Raw genomic sequence first — 25,028 nt, 5'->3', positions numbered from 1 at the left:
ATCCATTTTGCAGATATCTGATGATCTTGAATATCTTAGTTAATTAAAATTAACTTCAGCAGTTATAAAATATAAAATAAATCTACACGAAGCATATAAAATCAATCTCAATTCATCATCATTTTCATATATTATCAACAAAACCCAGTACACATTCTTTTAAAAATAACTATAAACTGCAAAATTTTGAAAGTCTACCTGAATTCACATTCAGTCTTATATACTTACTAATTTTGTGATCCTAGACAAGTCACTTAACCTCTACATGCTCATCTATAAAATGGCTAAAAATTGGACATACCTCCCTACCTTGTACCTAATTTATTGTGAGGATAAGGTGAGACAATATATGTAAAGTTCTTCAAAAATACTGAGGAGCTCTATAAATGATAGCTATTTTTAGCTTTATTTGGATGAAGGTTGAGATTTAGCTTGGAGGGGGAGATATAAGGATGCTTGGATCAAGCCAGATTCATATTCTTATTGTCCCCATTTTACAGATGAGGAAACTAAGGCTGAGTGATTTGTTCAGAGTCACACAGCTGGTAAATATCTGGCAGTAGTTGAGCCCAGGATTTCCTGAATCCAAAACTAGTTCCCTATCTATCATACTACCCAGCTGATTTCTACATTGATACAATACAAAAGTATTACCAAAATGTAAATATAACTAATTTTAAGTTTCCCTCATTATATAAAGTTATTCTTTGAACTTTTTTAGCTCCCTAACTGTTAATGTCCTACCACAAAGTCCTGGATGTGATATCCCATTTAAAATTCTAGCATTAGTAAAGACATAGAATCAAAGAATATTAGAGATAGATCTGAGATGTGATCTAGCTTCAACCTCCATGTGTCACAGGTGAAGGAATTAAGGCTCAGAAATAAATTTGCTTAGCCAAAGTTCCTTATCTAGCTAGTGGCAGAGCAGGAGGGCTAAACCCCAGATTTACTGAATCCCAGCCCCATTCTGCTACAATTAATCATTTGTCTGGCCTGTAGACTATGCACCAATTTTTACAGTTTTCTGGAGCAGGGAAGGAACAGAAGAGAAGCCTGAATTCTTGGAAACTCTGTCTAATGATCTGACATCATGGGAATTTTCCTGGCCTGATTAGTGGAAGTAGTCCCACCCTTACCCTACATCTCTACTTTTTCTGGAGAACTCAAAGAACCATTTAAAAGGATGCAAAGGTCATATGAGATGATGTACATGAAGTACATTACAAGTACACCATGCTATATAAATGTTGTTATTATTAACATGAATATTAGGATAGAGAAACACCCCTGATGAGAGAGCCAACCAACTTTCTTAGGAAAATATAGTCTCAAGGCTACAGATTACCAAAAATAAGGTTACTCAAGCTTTTTTTTTTCACTGTTCCAGTTGACTCCGTTTTTATTTATCTAGCTCTATATTCCCCAAAATCTCCACCCTGAAATTTTTGTAGCCCTCATATTAATATGGCTTAATGGAAAGAACATTGGGCTGTCCTCAAAGGAGTGAGGTCAGGGGTTCTCTGTGACAGGCACTGCGTGATATTCAAGTGAGTTCAACAAACATTTGATGTGCCTATATGTGTGAAGCACAGAGGTTATCAAACAATAGTAGCATTAACAGCAACAACGAAATAATTCTTTACCTCCAAATTCTCACATTTTCCTAGGTGTGTCCAATATGTAAGGGGATAGGGATAAGAATGGAACTTGGGGCTTCACTGGTACAGGAAACTCCTTCGATTAACGCAGGGCATCACCTTCTCAAAACTTAGAGCCTTAGAGATTTGCCCAGAGCACTGAAACTAAGTGACTTGCCCAGGCTCACACAAACTGTATGCATCAGAGGTAGAAAATAGAAACAGAGACGTTAACATAAGATAATTTAAAGAGGCAGAAAACACTAAACAAAAGGATCAGAAAAAGCTTTGAATTGGAGCTGAGTCTTGAAGGACTTTGAGAATCCTAAGAGGCACATCTCAGGAATTTGGACAAGCCATTTCAACTTAGTAGGTCTCTTTCTTCATCTGGAAATGAAGGGTTAGATCAGAGGACTTCCAACGTCCCTTTTCTTAGTGCTAAATTCTAGGCAGACTGTATTTATCAGACATTTATTTCCAATTCCTTTCCAGCATAGCCTCCTGCAGCTGTCAAAACCATTGCCTAAGACCAAGTTCAACACTAAACTGTTCTCTGAGGGAACATCCTTGGAAATGGTGCCCAGTACCGGCCAAGAGATGATGCCCAATTTCACATGCTCTGACAGTGAAAATGCCAAGCATGATGCTGAATGGAAAGACTGGGTCAGACTTTAACCCAGAGCACAGGAGTTGGAAGGAAGTACATGTAACCAGTAACTGGAGGCCAAAGGAGGATCATCTTAGTGTTCAAGCAAAACTCATCTCAGGGGCAAATGAACCTGTGTCCATTGCATTCTATATTTGGTCACGATAACTACAACCTTTGCTGTTTCCTTGTAGTATTTCAGCCTCATAACACAGTACCTTGTGAACAATAGGTGCTTAATAATAGAACATTGGATTTGGACTCAGGAATACCTGAACTCAAATCCAGCTTCAGACAATTTTCCCAGTTGTCACTTAAGCAAATCACTTAGCCTCTACCTCAGTTACCTCAGGTGTAAAATGGGAACAATAATAGCATCTCCAAGGGGGCAGCTGGGTAGCTCAGTGGATTGAGAACCAGGCCTAGAGACAGGAGGTCCTAGGTTCAAATCTGGCCTCAGACACTTCCCAGTTGTGTGACCCTGGGCAAGTCACTTGACCCCCATTGCCTAGCCCTTACCACTCTTCTGCCTTGGAGCCAATACACAGTATTGACTCTAAGATGGAAGGTAAGGGTTTAAAAAAAATAATAGCATCTCCATCCTAGCATTATGGGATTTCAAAATGAAATTATATGTAAAGCATTTAAAAAATGCTAGTGATTAATGTTGTTGTTAATCTGTTGAATTAAATGGAACTTCACTGAACTACAACTCTGATTATATAAAATCAACTTCCTATAGATGCAACTCCCCTCTGGGGCATTGAAAGAAAGTAGTCCTTATGGTTGAGGATGCATCCAGGAATTACCCAGTGGACCAGTGGCCAGGGAAATAATTCCACAAACATGTTTCAAGTGTCTATTCTGTGCAACATCCTGTGCTTAGAACTGAGGCAGATGAAAAGCTAAAAATCAAAATGGTTTCTATCCTCAAGGGGTTCACAATCTAATTGAGGGATATAGGATAAAATATAAACTTATTTAAAGAGATGGTGAGAGGAGTCCCTAATTAATCTAAGTAATTCCTTCAATTGACTTAATGAGACTATAAGGCATTAGCCATTGTTTGGAGACAGCTGAAGGGCACTGGCTCCTACTGATGACTGACTGACAGAATCTTCTCCCCTTCTTAATGCCCAATAAATGAAAACTGGATGTACTCCCTTGAGCTCTTGCTTTCCAGTATTACCTTTTCACCATTATCCTTTACCTTTTTAGGAGAGCATCCTAGAGGAGAGGAAGAGATTTCACCCCTTTTTTCTCCACCAAAAAGTTGTCTGTAAATTTCATTGGTCTCAGGTCTTAGTTCATAAGATCAGGTCTAAATTTTTTCTTAATTCATTTAACATTTTCAATGAAAAAAAATAGGAAAACCTGGAAGGAAAGGAATACTGTAAACTTCTTTGTAAATTGGGAAGCAGGCAAAATCTGACTGGTTTGTCTTTTTTTATTTGTTTTCCCTTTTCTAATTTCATTGTCTCTTCTTTCTGCTTAGTTAATTAAGAAGTCCTTTTATGATGGCAGGTCTGGTCCAGACAGGGAAGGAAGAGAGGGAGAAAAAATAGATTATAAACCCACATTGTTAACCTAGAACCTGAAGTTTTTATTTTACATTGAATTACTGTTATGACTGTTTTCACTGACATAACAAGGCATCTCCAAATACCAACAGCATACAGGTTATAAAGCATAAAGAAGGCTTAATTGTTATTTTCTTTCTAATTAATGTACCGATTATCACACCATCATGGGGTATTTTATTAGACAAGGCAGTTAATGGCCAAAACAGAAAGTGCTATTTATGAAAAAGGAACACCATACAGATAACAGGAGGTCAGAAAATATCCCAACATGGGACACTGCTTTAAGAGAATGCCTAAACCAGACTGACTCTCACAAAGGGGCTTCTTAAGTAACTAAGAAAAAATGTAAGGACTCCTAGAGTGAAAGAAAAGACAATAAAAGGACACCAAAAAAGGAAGGAAGACCAGTCTGATTTCACCTGCCTCCCAATTTTCTAAGAAGTTTATAAGTGCCTTTCCTTCCAATTTTTTCTATTTAGAGGAATTTTTCATTAGATATGTTGAACAAACGAAGAAAATTTTGAGTCCACTAATGAATATCCAGGTCATGGTCCATTAGACTATGGCACCTCACCTCTGCCACTGAAAGAATGGAGACAGTAGAGAATAGCCAATGATGACCTACACTTTGCATCTGACTCATTTCCTGACTTAATCCCAAAGAAGCTCTGTAAATATTTTATCATGACAGATTAACAGTTTGCTATCAAAGAGGTATTGGTTTATGGCTGATGGCCACATTCTTCTGAAACAATCATCCCACAGGAGGAGAGAGTTGTTTACCATCACTAGAGGTTCATTTTCATCAGGGAAACTAGAATATCCCCTTATTAAAACTAGGAAAAACTTTGATTCCTATCCCTCCCCTGTTTTGCTGTCACAACATGATGGTTTTAATTGCATTGTTAAAACTCGAGTCATCTCTTTTCCAGTAAATGTCTCCAGCTGGCTCCCTGGCCAGCTCCTGGGGAACAGCTACTGGACACCTCATGGAAAACTCTTTACAAAAACAACAGCACCAGTTACTACTCTATTCTGAAGTTCCAGACTAGTACTTTACCCTATTTGCCTTGGTTCTTGTTGTTGTTCAGTAGTTTTGGTCTTGTCCAGCTCTTCCTGACTCCACTTGGGATTTTCTTGGCAAAAATACCTGAATGGTTTGCCATTTTCTTCTCCAGATCATTTTACAGATGAGGAAACTGAGGCAAGCAGGATTAAGTGACCTGCCCAGGATCTCATAGCTACTATCTGAGGCAAGATTTTAACTCAGGAATATGAATCTTCCTGATTCTAAGTCTAGCACTCTATCCACTGTGCCACCTAATCCCATAAGTAAATCAGAGAACATCAGACAAATATGAAAAGGAAGAGGCCCTCAAGTTTACCAAGGTCTTTCTCAAGCCCAAATTGATGCCATTTGCTCCTAAAGTAATGTTTGGGGCACAGACTGCCCTACATATAAACTGATTCTCTTCATCCATTGAGTCAATAGGAAGATGTTACTCTATGCATAAGTTCCTTGAAAAGTTACCAGCAGGTAGATAACCTCAAATAGATGGTTCCAACTTTCAGATCTTGCATTTTCAAGAAAATACTGCATGAGCCCAAGAGAACTGTGAGAATTGTACAAGAACTTGGTTATGAAGAAATTTGTTAAAGCCCATCTGGAGGGTATATATATATATATATATATATATATATATATATATATATATATATATATATATTACTGAATACATACATATATATTCAGTAAGTTCTATAAAACTAAGTAGTGGTCCCTGCCATGCTTGCTAACTTGGTAACACTGTGAATGTGGCATCCTGGAAAGTGAAGTAAATTTTGAATCATAAAACCCAGGTTCAAATTCTAGCTCTAAAATTCACTAGCTCTGGAACATGGGCAAGTTAGTTCATCTCTCTGAGCTATAGTCCTCATCTAAAAAATAATAAACTTCATAATTTAATGCATAAACAATAAAATTTATAGGAGCAAAAAATAAATAGTAATAGTAAAAAACTATTAAAATGATATTTTATAGAGCTAACATGGAATAATGAATAAAGAGCTGATTTGACCTTCTTCCCACTGCACCACTAGAAAACAACCAGAATGGTAAAGGGATTCAAAACCATACTATCCAAGGATAGGTTGAAGAAACTGAGGTTGCTAGAGATGAAGAAGAAAATGGTTATGGGATATATATTCATTGAGTATTCCTTGGGCTGTCACAATGGAACTGTTAAGAATTAGACTAGGTGTGTTCTGGGAAATGTTTAAAAATCTTCGGTCAAAAAATGTACACACAGTATACTTTTAAGCTATTATTATCTACCTTATTAACCCTTTCTTAAGTCTAGACAACCAACAAAATAATAAGTCAAGCCTTGATTTTTTAGCATTTGCTGATTCACCTAGCTCATTCAAGCCTTGAGTACAGCTCCTCCCACACCCTCCTTTCCCCACTGCTTGGAGGGGTGAAGGAGTACCAAAACTCCTCCCAAGGAGGAGTCCTTTATAGAGGGCAGAAAGTGGCCAATGGGCTCATTCCATTCTGTATCTGATGCCCTGCTTGGATCCCATCATGCTCCCTTCACTCCTCTCTCTTTCCTGCTTTTTTTTTATGTCATCTCCCCCTATCCTTTAGAATGTGAGCTTCTTGAGCATAAGTACTGTCTTTTTATTCATTGTATCTCTAGCACTTAGCACAGTGCCTGACACTCAGTAGGCACTTAATAAATACTTATTATATTGGATTAGATTTCTAAAGTATAAATTTTGCACTGAAATTTAACAATTGATTGGGAGTAGGAGAAGGGGTGAGTTGACTTTAGCACATGCCTTGATGTGTCTCATTTGTACCCAGAAGGTAGAACTCAGAGCAATGAGTAGAAGTGATAGAGGCAGACTTCTATTCAATTAAATGAAAAACTTCCTAATTCTAGATGTGCCAAAGGTTACAACAGTTTGCCCTTGTTAGTAAAATATTCCCCATCACTAGTTTTACTCAAAGAAAGGCCAAATAAGCATTTGCCCAAGATATTTTAGACAAAATTCATGAGATCAAATCTGGCCTCAGATTTCTACTAGCTGTATGACCCTAGGCAAGTCACTTGATCTTCTTCACCTCAGTTTCCTCATCTGTAAAATGAGCTGGAAAATAAAGTGGCAAAGTATTCCAGTACCTTTGCCACAAAAATCCCAAAAGGATTCACAATGAACTGGACATGACTGAATAAATGAATTCAAAAACTATGAAAAAAAAATCAGGTCTTCCTGATTCTCAGGTCACTTCTTTATCTATTACATACACTGCTTCTCAGGAAAGACAATAAAGATGATAACTAACATTCATTCAGCTCTTTATATAGCTTATGAAGTGTGCATATTTGCCCACATAATCTTTTTGAGCCTGGGGTAAGCTGAAATGGGCTGTAGTCATACAAGTTCTTGAAAACCATTTGGAAAATTTTCAGTGTGAGCATTTCCACCTCGGGAGATCAGGAAAATGCTGAAAATCAAGGCTTGATTTATTGCTTTGTTGATTGTCTAGACTTGGAAAAGTAAAAGATAAAATCTTAATAATATATATTAAACTGAAACAGGCATGGTGCATTGTCATAGTTGATTGTTAAACATTTACCAGAAGAGCCCTTAGATGAAAGATATTATCCTTATTTAACAGATGCAAAAACTGAGGGTCGGAAACTTACCCATAGATATAAATAAGTAAAGTGCAAGAGGTAGTGTTTGAATCCAGATTTTCTTCATCCCAAGTACAGCATGTTAGCCACTAAACCATAATCCTGTCTCCTAGGATGCCAATTCTATTGTTCTCATTCTACAAATGAGGAAAGTACAGTCATAGTAGATAAAGTGAATGCAAAATGGTCCACAGAGATTAAGTGGAAAAGCAAAACTAATTCTTACCAGCCTTCTGAATACAGACAAGTACATATTTTCAAGGATACTTTAAGCTTCATTAACACAAAGCAGAGAAATAAATTCTCCCTTCCAACCATTAAATTCTTCTGCCATGTACATACATACCTTTGGGGCTTGTTTCCTACTTTCTTTTGGGAAATAGTTTGTAAACACATTCATAATCCAACCAATACCATTTTTCTAGCAATCATTCTGTTGCTATATATACACATCCATGAATTTCAAGACCAGTCAAGTTCTTGTGTGGTTAGCATTGGGTTTGGGGGTTTGGGTGAGTGTTAAAGTGCTCTGTGGTTTTGTTCTTTTATTTCAGGAAATATTAACTCGAGATCTCCTCCCGATGGTTATATTTCTGAATGTGGGAAGCTCATTCTGGCTCCCTGCTGCTGTTGTTCATTTTCTTCCTGGCTTGGGAACTGATCTTGATAGATGACAGAGTGAGGTACCATTTCTAACCCAGCCACCAATTTAAGCATCCAATATCAGATGTCATCAGTTATCAACTTTCAAATACAGGCACTATTATCTGGCATCATCATTCTTTGAGGAAATACCATCTGCCCCATCTGAAACAAGTTACCATCTTTTGATTAGCGACTATGATGTCTAAATGTGCCAGTTCTCTTATGGGGCCAGCTTCAATATTTGAGCTTTTGTTAAGATTTTGGATATCAGTCTATTTCACTTAACCCCTACACTTCTCCTGAGTGCACCTATGACTGCTATATAGCACTATCTCGAGTAGGAGTCTTTTCCAAAAGTTATGACTAATTGTAATTACTTCCTATGAGCTTTACTCTGACTTTTCTCTTTATTTATTCCTACTAGCTCTGCATGAGATGTCCCTTCTCTCCCATAGCTGGCATCTCTGAATTCTCCCAAAGGCTTATAGGTTTTATGTAAAAACCAGTTTAGCACTCATATGGTCTTGGGTCAATAACTGGTAGAGTCAATGATCTTTATTTACTCTGGCTACTCTCCCAGAATGATTTTAGGCTCAGCTTTCTTGTGTCTCTGCATCCCATAACAAGAATATAGAAAGATTCATGACCTACTTTTAGATCCATAATTGGGAATTTTATTCATCTGTGGCAAAAACAGTTGGAGGTGGGGGAATAGATGTAGTAAAGAGGACAGTCAGACCTCAGGTCTTAGAACCATAGATATAAAGCTGGAAAGGACCTTGGAGGTAATCTGAACCAATTACTTCTTTTTACAGATGAAGAAAGTGAAACCTAGAAGTTAAGGAACTTGCCCAAGATTATATAGGAAATAATAGCCAAAGCTGTCAACACCATGAAGAGAACCCATATTCTAGAGAGTACAGAAGAGAGTTGAAGGGAAAGATGTGACCCAGGAAAGCTAACCCCAGCTGAAAAACCCTGGAGGAAAGGCCCTGGACAGGTGAAATGCTTACTGGTGAGAGCCACAACAGAAAACTGAGTCTGGATATAGGAATAGCAGTTGTTGCAAGAAGAGTGCCATCCTCAGTTATCAGCATGTTCAAACAAATCCCCATTAACACCATGCTGGTTACAGCTCATCCAGTTACCAATCCAAAACTATAAGGTCAATTATGTTCAGGGGAAGGTGGGTCCTTGGATATTCTTCAGCTCACACCATTTCCATGACTGTCTCCTCTGACCAGGGCCAGTTCTAAATGGCAGTACTGAGGCTGCTCATAAGCCCTACTTGTGAGATGGTGCAAGGGGAGAGGATGGAGGAGACAGGGTTATTCATGGCTGCCATGTGGCCTTTGTAAATGAGATGTTCCAGCTCTCCAAATCCACTGAGAAGTCAGTGACTTGTAACTTGCTCTCCGGTCTTTCAGTCAAAAGTCTACTCTCCTGTACTCAGTGTACTTGATCCTGCCTCATACCACTATTACAATGAAAGTTCAATTAGTGATTAAGAGGCTAAAAGAGAAGGGGAGAGGTGGAAGAGATTTTCAATGATGATAATCTTAATACTTAGGGATTTCCCAATTTGCAAGTATCTCAGGAATCTGCTTTTCACCTCCATGAATTATAAGGACATCCATATAGTTCCTGACATGACACCATGCAAAGATTAGCCTTTAACACCTAGTTCCTCTGCAGATTGGAGATGGAAGAAGGGACTTTGGATGTACTTTGTAACCCAAATTTTTCTTTCCCTGTTCCCCAAATCATACCCAATTCATTAAAATGATGACCATTTAACCAGAGGCTAGTTATCAGTTAGCAGGCAAAAACAAGGTACATTTCCCCCTGCCAGTAGTTTTCTTTGAACTCTCATAGCTTTCTAAGCACTTACACACACTCTACTTTGCATTATTAATTTTATAGATACCTATCTTAAAATACTATAAAATAATATGTATATATACTTTAAATAATATATAAAATACTAATAATACCTAACATTTGTGCAGAGCTTTAAGGTTTGCAAAACACTTTAAAAATATTGTCTCATTTGATCTTCACAGCTCTGGGAGACAGGGTCCATTATTATCTCTATTTTAGTGTGGAAGAAACCACTGAGACAGCTAAAAGTTAAATTACTTGCCTAAGGACATATAGCTAGTAAATATTTAAGGCAAGATTTGAATTCAGATCTTTCTGGTCCCAAGTCCAGAACTCTATCTATCTGTCTCAATGTAGGTCTTCTTAAAGAACTATTAAAGGTATAATGTCCTTCAAAGGAAGGACTATGTCATCTTTCTTAAATATCCCCACCTCCTCTCCACAGCACCTAGCCTCCCTGCCTTTTACATAGCAGATCTCTAAGGTCATGGAAGGTGAGGACAGTTTTATTTTCTGAGTCAGGTCTTATTCAGGCTAATCTTATAGTTCAAATTTAGTACTAGAAAGGCATAAAACACTAGTAGACAGTCTATCATCTAACAAAAGGAGGTTTACTTAACAATATAAAGGAAGGAATATTCAGCAAGGATACAGCATTGATTCCATTAAGAGCAGCTCCCCTACCTCTAAATGTACCAGGCTGGCATGTCCCATCAGAAGTCTGTGTCAAGCCTAAGGAGCCCTCACATCCTCACGGACCATGCGACATTATGGACCAGGAAGCTACATCAACTGTGCAGACTTTATTCTCTTGGACCAGGTGAATATTGAGAACTCTTTCATTGCCATTTAAGGAAAAATTTGCCTAGCGTTAAGTGGTGGGGAATTTAGTAATTGGAACCTAGCAATTTATGAATGTCTTTTGAATTTGTTACTGAATTGATCATTATTTAAATTGATTTGAAGTATGTATATAGGCAATGTAGTAGAGTGGATAAGATAGGACAAGTTGGGAGGAGGCATGATTATTTTTATATATTTATATAATATATGTTAATATATTATATATGTTTAAAATTTTCATGTTTATTTTTTATTTTTCTCAATTATATAACCAAAAACATTTTTACCTTTTTTAAAAATTCTGAATTCCAAATTCTCTCCCCCTCTCTCTTTCTTGAGAAGATGAGCAACATACATGTGCCAAAATACAAAACATTTCCACATTAGCTGTGTTGCAAAAGAAAAAACAAAAACAATAGTAAAGTTTAAAAAGTATGCTTCAATCTCTATTTAGAATCTATGTTCTTTCCCTGGAGGTGGATAACATTTTTCATCAAAAGTCCTTTGAAATTTTCTTAGATCATGGTAATGTTGAGAATAACTGTCGTTCATAGTTGATCATTGTATATAGTACTGCTGTTATTGTTATAGTGTTCTGTTTCTATTCATCTCACTTTGGATCAATTCATGCAAAAGTCCAAGATTTTTCTGAGGCTATTCTGCTTGTCATTTCTTATGGCATAACAATATTCCACCATATTCATGTATCATAACTTGTTCAACCATTCCCCAATTGATGAGCATCCCTTAGTTTCTAGTTCTTTGCTACCACAAAAGGGCTATTATAAATATATATGTATGTATGTATATATATATACATATATATATATATATACACACAAATAGGTCCTTTTAATTTTTCTTTGATCTCTTTTGGGGACAGACCTAGTAGCTGAGTCAAATTATATGCACAGTTTTATAGCCCCTTGGGCATAGTTCCATATAGTTTTTCAAAATGATTGGGCCAGTTTACAACTCTACTAACTGTGAATTAGTGTCCCTATTTTTCCACACTCCCTCCAATATGCTTTTCCATCATATTAGCCAATATGGTAGGTGTGAGGTGGGTAACTTAGTTGTTTTAATTTGCATTCCTCTAATCAATACTGATTTAGACCATTTTTTCATATCACTATGATAGCTTGGACTACTTCTGAAAACTGTTTGTTCATATCCTTTGACCATATCAAGTGGAGAATGACCTGTATTTTTCTAAATTTGACTCTGCTCTCAATATATTTGAGAACAACATGTTCATCAGAGAAAGTTAATGTAAAAAAAAATTTCCCTCCATTTACTGCTTTCCTTCTAATATTGGCTGAATTGATTTTGTTTGGGAAATTTTTTTAATCTGATGTAATCAAAATTATCCATTTTACATACCTTAATGCTCTCTATTTCTTGTTTGATCATAAATTCTTGTCTTATCCATAAATCTGACAAGTAAGTTATTCCATACTTTTCTAATATGCTCCTTTTTTGTCTAACAAGACTATTTATATAACAAGACTGCTGTGGTATTTTTGTTTAGATATAATTGTGTTTAGAGACCTTTTTCAAGCAGGAAAGGCAGTCAGTCTTTACCAGTGTCTGGAATTCTGACTTCTTACAATCCTGCTAGAGTAAAGAAGTACACATGTATGGAAATTAGGTAGGGAAAGGAAAGATTCTGGTGTTAGGCAGCAAAGGTATGACAATTTGAAGTCCCCAAACTGCGTACCAATATACCACCCTTGTATATTAGTCCTTATAAGCAGATTTCCAGAAGAGCACATGGCATATTAGTTTCCCCTCTAAGTATCTCATACATCTATAGTTCAGCTGATGCTCCAAATGCCAGACTCACTTGGCTCCATCTCAGATGTTAGTCTAATATAAAAATGTTCCTTCAGGTTCAGCAAAAATCAAAACAACTTCTGCCACTAAGTCCATAGTCAGCTTTGGTTTTGTGAAAGAGAGAAATTGGGAAGCATGCAAAAGACAGAAGCAGTGGAGGCTGATGACTTGTCAATGTTCTATTTGTAATGTTTCCAGGAAGAGCAGTTGGAAGGAAAGGAAGAGACAAACTGAAGGGTTATGTGTTTTAACCTGGAAGACAGATAGAAGGTGGTCTGGTGACTTTGAAGGCAGACGAAAAAAGGACAAAAGTCCTTCTAACTTACTCTGTTGATGATAGTGAACAAACCTCCAGACCTATCAGACATTTCTCTCAATTTGAAGAATATCCCAACATACTCCAAACCTAAGGCTCACTGTAGCATTAGGGAAATCCCCAACCCTCTTACCTCCATTCTCTATCCTTTCCTGTCTTCCCCAAATAAACTCCTTACTTAAGATAAAGAGGAGAAAGAGTATTTCATTTGAAACATCATACACTCACCCCGAGTTGATTTAGAGAAACCAGAAGGAGAATCACCAAAAGGGGGGAGGCAAGAGGGAGGCTGGAAGAGGGAGGAAATAGGAGGAAGGGAGGGTAGACAAAAAGAAGATAACTGCCTGATCTTTAGTTATCAATTACCAATCAAATACAGTCCCTTATTATTTACTACAATTTGTGATGTGATATCTTTCCTCCAATTAGCTTGAAATATTTCATAGTTTATTTCATTCATCCTGCCTATAATACAAAGGAGTAGATAAGAGAAAAGATAACTATTCCTATTTTAACAACTTGTTCTCCCAAATCACATTGCCTCCTAAAAAAAACAAAACAAAATTACATCTTCTGTACTTTAGCTTTTTATTGATTGTGAAAATCCTTCACCCTTTTTTCTTCACTCCTAGAGTAATGTTATCATTTCTTACCTGTTCTTCCTGCCTCTATCTTCGCCCTTACCCAATACATCCTTTACACTGCCACTTGAGTGATCTTTTCATAGACTGCTATTGTTGTGTCACCAACTTTGTTCAAAAATATTCAAAGGCTCTCCCTTACTTTCAATTAAAGTATTATCTCCCACTTGGCATTTCAGTTCCCTTTTATAAGATTCCCTTTCATGTGACCTACATGTTAGCCTCATTGAATTATTTTACCTCTGAAATTCCAAACTTCTCTTTCTCACTTTCAGAAGCCTTTGCTTACACTCTTTCACAAATCAAAAATGGGCCTCAGTACCTGCCATCTTCATCTCTGGAAGTCCATCTCTTCCTTTAAGACCTAACTCAAATGTCACTTTATTTTCAGAGCTTTCCTAACTCTCAAGACTCAAGAAAAGTCTCCACTTCCTCAAGGATTTTGCAGGGATCTCTCCTTCGTGTTTATCTCACTTTCCCATCTATTCTTTGTATTTCTATGCCTGTCCTTCACCTCATTCCATTCTAAGATTCTTAGAATCTCTCATAGAATCAGACCTATGTTGTAGCTATCATCTTATCCCTAACACCTAGCCCAAGACCTTTCACCTATCAGAGCTTTAAATATTTATTGGACTTGAATTTCCATTAAATAATGAGATTGGAGATGAAACATATAATTTTGAAAGTTACATAATGAATTTTGTTAAAAGCAAGCTACATATAATAGAAGCCTACTTTTAACATTGACTTCTTTGTGGAGGCCTCTACTTATGAAACTTACTTCCCTCTGTAGGCCCTTCTAGAAGTGAGATAACACCTCTTAGCTTTCTGGGCTCCAGCAAAAGGGGTCTAGTCAGAGAGCAACAAGTTATCTAAGTTAACTAAAGTCCCTAAAAGTTCAAACCAAGGAGGTAATTCTATAAAGGATTTAAAAATGGTAATATGTATATTATGATTACATGGCAATGTAACACTACTATAAAAATGATAATGTATAAAGAGTTTAAAAGATGATACATAATATGTTCTATTATGTATATGCATTTGGGTGGCAGAGTGTATATAGTGCCAGATCTGGAGTTAAGAAGACAACTTTTTAAATTTAAATCTGGCCTTAGACACTTGCTAGCTCTAGCTCTGACACTGAGCAAGTCACTTCACCCTATTTGCCTCACTTTCCTCATCTGTAAAAATAAGAAAATGACAAACACTCCAGTATTTTTGCCAATAAAACTCCAAACGGGGCCATAAAAAGTTAGACTAAATTGAAAAATTACTAAACAACAATAATAACATGTATATGGAAATGCCCTTTTTATTTTGTATCTATTAAGTTCAGAATAAAAAATAATTAAATAAATATTTATCAAAAAATAAAAATATAGAATCCCTACCTCCAAATTTTCTTTGGGATCACTGGTTGGAGAAAGTAGAAGGTTACTAAAAAGGAAGGCACATGGATGGGACATTTTATTGCTTAAATGGGAAGAGCTTGTACCATCCCAGAAGTTGTCTGAGGGGGCTGATTCACATTATAGGTCATAAGAAAAATGACTACTTCGATCCAAATATATCCATCATCTTTCTATGCCAGGAACACAATCATTCCACATGTAGGAGGCAGCCTTTGCTGCCTTTACCTAGAGCTGCTGCCTATACAGGAACTAACAGCCCAGGGAGGTACCCACCTGCGATGCCAAGTGAAATTCCAGGCCCCCACTCCATCTAGCTACTGCAGGCACCAGTAGCCACAGAGCAAGAGCTTAGTTTCACTCCAGAGCCAGAGAATACACCCTTCTCCACGCCACAAAGCCCACAATTGGCTAAAGTTCATTGGGGAGAAAATGTAAGCATCTCTGATGGCTTGTCTCCGAATCCTCCCAGCTGGCTCTTGCCTTATTTTGCCTCTTTTCTCTCCTAGAATGTTCTCTTCTTTTTATCCATGTTTTCTAGTGGTATTCAGCAGGGTACAATATTTTCCCCACAAGGATAGCTGAAAGGACTCTGCTTATGGAACTTACTTCTCTTTGTGGATCCTTCTAGAAATGAAGCAACACCTCCTAGATTTCAGAGTCCCAGCAAAAAGGGTCTTGATAAAGAGCCACAAGTTGTCCATGCTAACTAAAGTCCTCAAAGGCTAAAACAAAGGAGGTAATGGTATAAATGGTCTAAAAGTGGGAATATAACATTGCCATAAAAATGGAAATGGTACAAAAATGTTGCAAAAAATGGTATGTCCCCATGAGTCCCTGTCGCCATATGATTGATGTATGGAATGACTGAAAAAATGTAGCTATTTAATTAGCATTTTCTCCATATTCACTATATAAAGAACACAATATTAAACACCTTTGGGAAAGAAAGAAAAAATAAACATAACTCCTGCTCTAAAAAATCTTGCAATCTCTTTAGAGGAGACATATAGGTCCCAGTTTTCCAAAACATAGAAAAAGGTGGATTCTTACTGCATATAGGCCAATGAACTTGCCTTAAATTTCTGGTAACATAAAATTTTGTCCAGTTTTTCTGTGAAACAATTTGGAACAATATCCAAAAAGTTGATAAAATGTGTATACCCTTTGATATAATTTTCACCACTACTAAACCCACATTCCATAGAAATCAAGGAGAGAGGAAAAGGATCTATATGCAAAAATATTTATAGCAGCATTTTTGTGGTGGCCCCAAATAAAAAACTTAGGGGGCTGTCTGCCCTCCTTATTTGGGAATGGTTAAATAAATTGTGGTGTAGGAATGTAACGGATTATTGTGTCATAAGAAATGATGGAATAGTTTCAGAGAAAACTAGAAGGACTCTATGAAACAAAACAGAACAAAGAGAGCAGAACATTTTATACAATGATAACATCACAGAGAAAAACAACTTTGAAAGATTTTGGAACCCTGAGCAACACAGTTACAAACCTCAAGTCCAAAAGAGTGAGGGGAACACATGCCACTTACTTCTTACTAAAGAGGTGATGAATTTCAAATGTAGAACATGCATTTTCGGGTATGGTCAATATAATAATTTGTTTTGTCAGTTTGTAAGGCCATTTTCTCAGAGGTTTGTTTATTGCATCCAATTTTTATCTTTCTAAAAATTTACTCAGTTGGTAAGGGTGGCAGGAGGTAGTGGAGGCAGATAAATAAGTAAATGAATGAATAGATTCATAGATGAATGAAAGAATGAATTTTTAATAAAAATTTCTAGAATGTATTTAAAGGCATGATTTGTGAGCCTTATTATGAATAATAAGCTGACACAATTTCTCCAAGAACAAGTCATGATCATACTTGGTCCTGGAAAAGGGATAAAACATACTTCATTTCTCTTTGTAGAGGAATTGATGGGAATAGAATGTTGTGTGTGTCATCAGAAGCTTGTCGGCCAGTTTTATTCAAATGATTTCTTTGTTACAAGGGACTGTACAAAGGAAGGTAACAAAAGATGAAGTTTTTGTATGAAGATACCAAATGTGAAGTAAAAAACTTCACAAAAAAAGTTACAATAAACTAATATTATGTTCACTTTTGACAAAATTACTGATAATAAAAATGCATTTTACATATCCCTTTAAACTAACAGGCAGCCAGGTCACACAAGGGATAGATAGAACACTAGACTCGGTCAGTTAAAACTGAGTTCAAATCCAACCTTAGACATTAACTATCTGTGTGACCCTGTGTATATCATCCTCTATCACCTCGATTATGGAATCTATTCTTGGTTCTATTCTGTCAAAAATGTTTTTTCAAAAATTTAGATGAAGTTATAAGTGGCATAAATATCAATTTTCAGATGACAGAAAGCTAGCAGGAATGGATAAAATATCAGATGACAAAAACAGCACCTGAAAATATCTCTACAAGCTAGAATAATGGACTGAAATCTCATAGCAGGCAATTTAATGGGGATAAATAGTGTCCCACATAGATTCAAAAAGTTGACACTATGAGTATTGGAAGGACAAGCTATGAGAAGTCAATAATTTTTGTGAAAAAGGCTTTGGAGGTTAATGAACTACAAGCTCAGTATTGGTCAACAATGTGACACAGAAGTTGAAAAGTTAGTACACATTTGGACTTTCTGGAAAGGTGGTTGGTGTTCAGAACAAAGGAGGCTGTTGTCCTTGCTACTCTGCCCTGTTTATAATGAATCTACAGTACTGAACCAGAGCCTGAGCAACACATTTGTAAAATAGGATATTGACAAATTGGAAAGCTCCCAAAGGAGAACAAACAGGACAGTGAGGGAACTATCCCATTAAGAGGATAATTTGGGGCAGGTAGGTGGCTCAGTGGATCAGACCTGAAGACAAGATGATCTGGATTCAATTTGACCTCAGATATTTCCTACTTGTGTGCTCCTGGTTAAATCACTTAACCTCCATTGCCTAGCCCTTACCACTCTTCTGCCTTGGAACAAATATACAGTATTGATTCTAAGATGGAAGATAAGTGCTATAAAAATAAATAAATAATTGATTTTTCTTAATTGAACTACCCATCTCACAGTATTGTTATAGGAAAAATATTCTGCAAATCTCACAGCAATATGGAAATGTGAATAGTTATGGCAGTCAAGTCTGAAGTTGGGAGAGTCTGAGCTCAAATCTAGCCTCAGATACTTCCTAGTTATATGACCCTGGGTAAGTCACTTAATGCTGATTGACTAACCCTTGCCCCTCTTTTTCCTTTTTCTTTCTGTCTTAGAGTTGTTACTAAGACAGAAAGTTAGGGTTTAAAAATGTGAATGGTTATTATTAAGGGAGAAGAATAAACAGAAAAAAATGAATAAGGTACGAGATAGAAGCACTTTCTTTCCTTTTTTCTTCCATATCCCACCTATCTCTTTAGGAAAAAAAAAAGACATCCCTTTCTTGTACAATCAATGTTTCTAGCCACTCTAGAAGATAACCCCAAGGCTTAGAATTCATTCTCTTTTCACCCTCTACTTCTTAGATTCCATTACTTCCTTCCAGACTTAGTTAAGACTCCTTCCTTTCTACAAGAAGCCTTTCCTGATCCACCAGTTATTAGTGCCCTCTCTCCCCAAATGAACTTATATTTACTTTCTATATGGTTTATATAGAGTTATTTTATATACATATTATTTCTCCCCAATAGAACATAGGTTTCTTGAGAGCAGGCACTGGTGTATCTTTGTCCAGACTAGGAGATTAATAATGCTTTTTGATTGATTGAATGGTTGGTTGATTACAAAGAGTGATAAGACTCTAATGGACCAGAATTCCATATTGGAAGTCTATCAGTTCCCTTGGTTTCCCAAAGAAAGAGGCCTTAATTGATTTGGCAGCCCGGTTCAATTTATTAAGGAAAGTTGCGTGTTGACACCGTTTCCTAATAGCAGGGCAGGGTTCTTGGACTTCCTAAGTCTCCATTGGAAAACACTGAGTTGAGTGTTTAACAACGGCTGATGCAATTTGGTAAAACTTGAGTTTGGTTTGGGAAGAGTTCAGTGAAGAATGTAATGTCAAAGAAAACTCTGAAATTTGCTTTTGAAAACTGACAATCAAATTTCAAAATCCTCAATAATACTTCACATTCTGAAAAGAGCCTTAGGTGTTGATAAACAATGTCTAGAGCTATACTTTGGCTTTGATAGAATATAAATACCTTGTGAAAAAGGATTTCTCCTTTAAAAAAATTTGGATTCATATCACCAGCACCTAGTATTTTATTTTTTATTTTGTTTTTTATAGTTTTTTAAGAATATTTTTCCATTTTTACATGAATAATTTTCTTTCCCTCCCCTTTTCCCTCTCACCTCTCAGAGCCAACAAGCAAATCCATTGGTTTATACCAATGTTATCACTTGATATCTATTTCCATGTTGGGTTTTTTTGCAATAGAGGAAACTTTTAAAACCAAAACTCCAACTCATATATCCATATACACAAGTAATAAGCGATGTCATATGTTTTTCTTCCAGCACCTAGTATTTTAAAGGATACCTAGTAGGAAATAGAGGATGAAGTTGTGGTTTTACTTGTATAGGAAACTCTTACTACATAATGCAGGTGGGTATCTTTTCTGAAATTTGAAATTTAAAACTTGCCTACACTCAGATTAGGGGACTTGCATAAGGACCCATAACCTATCTATGTCAGAAGCAGTATTTTAGACCATGATTTTCTACCATTGATGTGATGTTGCCTCTCACACAGTAAATACTTAATAATGTTTCTTGGTTGATTAGAGATTTTCCAAAGACCCAATAACTTTGTTCAAGCCCATAATTCCTTTGATCCTCAGAAATATGTATCTTGTTCAGTGATTCCTTACCATCTTCAGGGAGGTCAATGACATACTGTCCCATGTGAGAATTTCCTTTCCACCTTCATCTCCCACAGTAGTCTCCCATCCCAATATTTTCAGGGATATCTGGGTCCCAGGTGTGCCTGAAGAATCATAGGATCCTGTTTCTATCTGAAAAGGATGTTGGAGACCACCTCATCTAATCTCCTCATTCTACAAATAAGGAAATGGAATTTCTAAAAAGTTAAGTGCCTTAGTGTCACCTGGAATGTCACAGAGGTAGGGTTCACATCTGAGTCTTCTGATTCCAAGTCAAGCATTAAGCTATACTGTCTCTTCACAGCTAAATTGGCTGTATTTCAGCTGGATGGTTACCAGGAAAAAAGATTTCCCTGAAACCCTGTTCACCCCAGTCTGGAGCGTCCCAGCAGGTTCTAGGGCACTCTCCAGTATTCTTCATTCCTAAATTTTCTACTTCTTCCATCTCTACTCCATACCTGTCTGGGCCATTGGCCAGGCAAGTTGAGGTGATTCATGTATTCATTCAGCCAACAGTTATGAAGCAGCTTATTTCAGCATGAAAAAAAATAGTTCTAGAGTCAAAAGACTTGGGTTTAAATTTATCTCTGGTACTTAATGTCTATGTCACCTTGGGCAAGTCACTTAATATACCCACAGAAATTTTTTTTTATGTAATTCTTTGACTATGTACCCATTTTCTCATCTGTAAAATGAAAGTGTTGAATAAGATGACCTCTAAGGTTCCTTTGCACTAGAGATCTATGATCCTATGATTATGTACTGTGTTCAGAGGACTATGCTAGGTACTGGTGGAGGGGAAGATTTTTTAAAATAGGAAAAGTGGGGCAACTAGATAGCACATTGAATAGAGAACCAGGCCTGAAGCGAGAGAGAACTTGAGTTTAAATCTGGCTTCAGACACTTCCTAGATGTGTAATATTGGGTAAGTCACTTAAGCTTGATTGCCTAGCCCTTGCCTTTCTGTCTTAGATTTGTTACTGACAGAAAATAATGTTTGTTTGTTTTTTAGATAAAAAATAGAGAAAATAGGGTCCCTGAACCCACAAAGCCTACAATAAGGTAAGATAAAATAGAGATAACTTAAAAATCTTTGGTGTCTCCCAATTTTCTCTAGGATAAAATACATTTATCCTCAGTCTGGCCTTTGAAACCCTCCATAATATGCCTTCCATCTTATTTTCTAATTGTATTTCTTACTATTCCCTCTTAGGTATTCACTTTTCTAATCAGATTGACTGTCTAGCTTCTTTGCTTATATGACATCTCATCCTCTTACTACATATATATATATATATATAAATATATATATATATATATACACCTTTGCACAGACTGTCCCCCCTTGCCTTTATTATAATCCCTTCTCTTTTCTTGTCTCTTAGTCTCCTTCAAGATTCAGGTCAAGTACAAGGTCCTTTAGGGCAGCCAAATGGCAGAGGGGATAGAGAGTTGGTCTTGGAAGCTTCTTGAGTTCAAATTTGGTCTTAGACACATATTAACTGTATGACCCTTGACAAGTCATACAACCCTTTCCCCCTCAGTTTCCTTATCTGTAAAATCAGCTAAAATGAATGGAAATCACTCCAGTATCTTTGCCAAGAATACTAGGACTGGGGTCATGAAGACTCAGACATGGTGGGAAATGACTAAAACAATGACAAAAACAACTATATACCTTTGCACAGACTACAATACAGTACTTCCTCCTCTCTGTCTCTTAGAATCCCTCCCAAGCTTAATTTCCTTCAAGATTCAGCTCAAGTGGGAGGTCCTCCATAAAGCTTTCCTCAACTTCCTTATGGTCAGAATTTTTTACTTCCTATAATTATTTCAGATTCATTTTGCATCTTCATTGTTATTTCTTATCTGTAATGACATTGCGATAGAGAGTCAATGGCAATAGAAAATGTTTTCAAATATGTAGGAATATGAGTCTTTCCCCAATTGATAAATTGTCAAAAGATATAAATAGTTTTTGGATTAAGAAATCAAAGCTACATATAACTGTATAAAAATGCTCTAGATCATTATTGATTAGAGAAATATAAGCCAAAACAACTCTGAGATATTATCTTGGACTTATCAGTTTGCCTAAAATGATAAAAGGGCAAAATGGCCAGTGTTGAAGAGGGTGTGGAAAAATGGGGACACTAATACACTCTTAGTGTGATTGTGAACTGATCCTACCATTTTGGAGAACAATTTGAAATTATACTCAGAGAGTTATAAAAATATGTCTACCCTTAGACCTATCAATGCCACTGTTGGATGTTTCCCAAGGAGATCAGAAGAAAAGGAAAAAAATCTATATGTTCTAAAAATTTATAGCAGCTCTCTTAGTGATGGTGAAGAACTAGAAATCAAGAGGGGAATGACTGAATAAACTGTGGTATATGATTGTGATGGAATACTACTGTACCAGGAAGAAACAATGAGCAGATTAATTTTTTAAAAATTTGAGAAGGACTATATGGGAGAATTAAGAGTAAAACAAGTAGAACTAAAAGGACACTATATGTAGCTACATGGTTAATATTTGAGAATAACATGAATATTTGCCTCTAGAGAAAGAACTAATAAATAGAAACCTGAAAAATAATTTATACATACATATTTTTAGTTGGATGATATCTTCCATGGTGTGTGGAGAGTAGGGAGAGGGTGAGATATTTGGGAATTTTAACTAATTAATTAATATAAAAATTAATTAGTAAATTAATTAATAGAAAATAATTCATCATCCAGAAACATCAGGAATACAGAAAATTGCATCACTTCACAATAATTCACAAGCTACAACCCTACCAACATTCACTTCCATGAGCAAACTTCAGGTCTTCATCAAGATATAATACCAGATTTATTGCACATTTTCTGATGTAGCAGAAGTTCTGAGCACAGGTGAGTTGGTCTCCAACCCCCCACCTTTAACCATATTCTTGATGCTGGCTTCAACTCACCCCTAGTTGCACCAACTGAGGCATTCCTCTCACCCATGGTCATCAACATCGATAGTCCAAGTCCCTCAGAAACTCAGGTACAGGCTGATTAGTAGCCTAAGGCTACAGATACAACCATCTTTTGTGATAGTATTTATGTATTTTTTGCCATTTGATGTGTATAAAACTATGTTATTCATTTTCATTGGTTTCCTGTCTTGTGTATCACAACATTTTTGAGTTTTGTGCTCTTAATCTTGTGATGTTTAAGAATGCAAATTCTATTATAAGAAAACTAACTGTATTCAATCTCTACTATTAAGTTGTTTACAATGTTCTTATAAACAAACATGGCACAAGTTCAATAATGATATGATACAGTATAAATATCATTCATGAGACTAACTATAATACAGCAAGGCAGCTAAGTGGCTCAGTGGATAGAGTATTGAGTCTATAGTCAGGAAAACCTGAGTTCAAATCCAGTCTCAGATATTTACTAGCCATGTGACCCTGAGTAAGTCACCTCAGTTTCCTTATCTGTAGAATGAGCTGGAGAAGGAAATGGCAAATCACTTCAGTGTCTGCCAATAAAACTGCAAAATGGAGTTATGGAGATTTGGACACAACTGAAATGACTGGACAAAGACAGAAGAAGGATTGATAACTATGAACTGCTCAAGAAATCAGGAGATGACAGAAGTAAGGAGAGATTAAGGGCCTGACTTTAGGTGGTAGCAGTGGGAGAAGGAAGAAAGAAATAAATATAAGAGATCTTTTCCTGTATATAACTTGTTTGTACATATGTGTTTGCTTATTGTCTACTCCATTAGATTGTGAGCTCCATGAGGGCAAGGGCTGTATTCTGTCTCTTTTTGCATCCTCAAAACTTGGTGCAGTACCAGACACACAATAAATCTTTAATAGATATTTATTGACTGAATCTTAGGGGAAATGAAAGAGTCAAAGATGGCTCAAGGGCTTTGCTTCTAAGTGACTGAGAAAAATTATGATACCATGAGCAAAAAGAAGGAAGTCAGAGGTGTGGCCTTGATTTAGGACAAGAAGATGAGATGCTGGAAATTGAGACTTGATGGATCATCCCCATCTCCACCTTGGAATATTTCAAGTTTAACTGGATGATTCAATGAGTACCCTTCAAAAGAGAGGCCAATCAATAAGTGGCTCCAGAAAATATTAAGACAGTTAAGATCTATTTATCCCAGTGTGTGTGGCTTAGAATAGTCAGTAGATCAAACAAGAAAACATGAAAATTGGTGCCGGTGAAGAATGGAGACTGACTCAAAAGCAGCATGGAAAAGCATCTTTGGGTGTCCCCCGTCAATGAATGTGACAAAGCCACAAAATAGCTGCCTAAGAGTTGTGGGCAGGGTGGGATCTTGCCCCACTATGGCCTCAACCCAATCCCACCAGGCTAATTGCAGAACACATAGTACTCAAGGTTGCTGGCTGTTCAAAACCCTCTGAATTACCCAGCCTGGTTCAGGAACGTAACAAAACAACATTTGTGCCAAAACCCTTGGATTTCCCGGCCTTGTGGGTTCCACTCAGATCAATTACATAGGTTTGCAATTGCACATGGTCTTTGTTGTTTTAGCCCCAGGTGATTCCAACAAAAAGAAAACCTGTAAACCACCATCAACTGAAATCAGATGCTGGGAGTTCTCATGCCTGAAGCCCACCAACTTGAACTCATGGAGGTGAGGAGCCTGGGGGCTTTTATGTTAATGCCAGATCTCCCATTAACCATCTGGGTGGCCTTGCCCTTTGTCTCTCAATTGGTCTGAAAGAAAAGAAAATCTGGGTCAGGTAGCAGACCACCACATAGGAGGGCATGCTTGATTTAATGAACCTTTGGAAAGAGGTTGATTTTTCACATGTGCAAGTGTGTTTCTAGATTGCCTCAATCGTTTTCACATTCCTTCTAATAGCAAATAAACTTGACCAGACCCCTTTTTCCTTGAGTTGAGATTTCTTTTTTTTTCCCATCAGCACGTTTCATTCTT

Source organism: Monodelphis domestica, chromosome 1 (assembly GCF_027887165.1).
Source record: "Monodelphis domestica isolate mMonDom1 chromosome 1, mMonDom1.pri, whole genome shotgun sequence".
NCBI lineage: Eukaryota > Metazoa > Chordata > Mammalia > Didelphimorphia > Didelphidae > Monodelphis > Monodelphis domestica.
Note: the sequence above shows the minus strand (reverse complement) of the source record.